This window comes from Triticum dicoccoides, chromosome 3B (assembly GCF_002162155.2).
Source record: "Triticum dicoccoides isolate Atlit2015 ecotype Zavitan chromosome 3B, WEW_v2.0, whole genome shotgun sequence".
NCBI lineage: Eukaryota > Viridiplantae > Streptophyta > Magnoliopsida > Poales > Poaceae > Triticum > Triticum dicoccoides.
The window spans coordinates 311149238-311151798 of record NC_041385.1 but is presented as its reverse complement, the minus strand read 5'-3'; positions in this window follow the sequence as shown (position 1 = coordinate 311151798).

The following is a 2561-nucleotide window of genomic DNA, read 5'->3' as shown; positions in this document are numbered from 1 at the left end:
AACTCTATTTATTTATTTGGTACCGACTTAGTTATTATTTTTGGAGACCAGAATATCTGTTCTGTTATTTTATCATTTTGTACCGATTCCACTCATTGTATGAACTGGTGCATCACCATGGAAGTAAAAAAAAAAGAAAGGAAACATCAGTCCCGCTACTAGACGTGGAGGTGATTTTCTATCTAAATATCCAGCGGGAGCTGCAGCTGGTGAGCGTCTGTGCCCTACTGGTTGCGTGCAAGTACAAAGAGATTTGGTCTCCAGAGGTACGTTGGTTGAATGATGGAACATCCATCCATTCTGCTGTTCGTTCATTCATTCAGTCCACGTTCTGATTGATGGCTGTTTTGTGCACCTACCTGCAGGTGAACAACGTCATATTGTTCTCCGACAACACATATACTAGGGAGCAGATTCTAAGGATGGAGAAGGCAATCCTGAACATGCTTGAGTGGAACCTGACAGTGCCCACACCTTACGTCTTCCTCGCGCGACTCGCCAAGGCCGCGTCCTCCTGAGATAAGAAGAATGGCAAGGAGGTGAAAGGAACACCAGAGTTTTAACAAATTCTTCAGATGTAGTACATATCTTCCATTTTGCCAAAGCAACGAGTCTATGTGCTAAAGTTTCTCACGTCTTCTCTTGGATGTATTTGTCTAAATAGAGAGCGCTGTCTTTTTTCTCATGGAGCTGGTGCTGCTGCAGTATGGACAGGAACAATGTGTTGATGTCGAGCACAACACATAGACAAGGTTAGGGGATTTTGTTTCTGTTCTAAAGTATATATCAGCATGCATAAGTTCGAAGATTGTCGTAGAGCGAGTTCAAGTGTGGTTTCGTGAAAAAATTCTGGGTTTTATCAGTAATTTGACAGAAGCTACACGTGATCTTGTGGAGTTTTATAAAAAATTATGTTTGTGCATTATATACTTTCCATGCCTGCTATTCAGGTGAAACCAAAAAAGTCCATACATTTACTGTGTTTGATGCTTCAAAAGATAGGAGCACAAAACGAGAGGAACAACTTGAGCTGATGCTGCTACTTCTTTTCACTTGTGTCCTGATGCTGCTTAATTCAATCTAGTGCTAATTCAGTGCACATATTAATGCTCTCTACGTGGTTGTCAAAATGGCTATGAGAACCCTAAAAAAACCCGTTGTTTTTTATTTGTATAATTGGGAAAAAATGAATTACCTTTTTGAGAGCTACGTGTCATAATGCTTGGAATTCTTATAAGCTTGCATCATTTCAGATTTGAGGATACAATAAGTAAAGAGAAAATTCATACAGAAGTTCAAAGTTGAGAAACAGAGGTTGAATTTATTCTTTTCCCAAGAAAAAGAATGGTATCCATATGTATATATTTTGCCTTTTCAAACCAGTGAGTTTACACATCAAAACCGAGTAAGTTCAGAGAATGAAAAGCCCCGACTGCAATTTTTTTGGATGTGGGTGTGTTATACCATCAGTTCATAGAGAAACACAAAAGTAGATTAGTGTGTGTTAGAGAAAAGCATTTACGATGGATGTGGGTGTTATTTTGACTTTACACTGTGTTTGAGAAAAGTACTTACTAGCTCATGTTCTTTTTGTTTTTGTAGATCCCTTGGATGTAGCAGTTCGCAAAAACTGAATTTGAGAAATTTTGGAAAAAAAGGATGTAGTAGGGAGTAGCCGAAAACAGTAGTTTTCAGTTCAACAAAATTTTCCTCAAGTAGAAGTGCCATGCAACAGTTCAGCAAAAAATGGTGGTTCAAAAAGTTATAAAAATCTTAGTTTGAATGTTTGGACTGGCAGAAAGTTAAACTAAAATGCTTTTTTCAGTGTTTATGGTGGCTGGCAGATAGCTACACATTCAAAATGTTGGGTTGTACTACATTTGTGAGTAAATAAGGATTACTTTGGACAATGAGCCTATTTCGAAAAGGAAATTATTGAGGTGTGCAGCAGAGGGCAGCAGAGCTGGCCAAAGGCACTTTTTTTAAGTCTCGCCCTACTACTACTGATGTTGGTGTCTAGAGAGCCTCAAGCCTGCTTACAAGTTGGTCTTCCTAGTTTATTTATTGATGAAACAATGGAAAAACACCCTGCTGGTGCCTAGGAATTGAGCAAATGATGCACTGGTTTGTGCCTAGGGATAAAGTAGATGTAGCAGTCCAACATGTATTCTATCATCGGTTCATAGAAAAACAATAGGGATTTGCTTTATAGTTACAGACTAATGGTGTCCTCATCCTACTGTGTCACGGTGTTTAAATTCAATCAGTTCAATTAGATAAGCCATTCAAGTTTGGAGCTAATGATAATCATTAGTTCGGATGAGAAACTATATTTGAAACCGCAAACAGGTTTATTTCTATAAGTCCATGTTCTAAACCTGAGACTACTTAAAATCTGGTCATATAATCCATTTTCATTTTATGTGTTAAAAAAATGATGTCTTTTTTGGCATATTCAAAACTGCTCCTAAACTGCAATGAATTTAGAGAAATGTTCAACCTGAAAAAAGTTTATTGTATTCACCATCTTTCCAACGGTAAAAGTTCAAGTAGCAAAACAA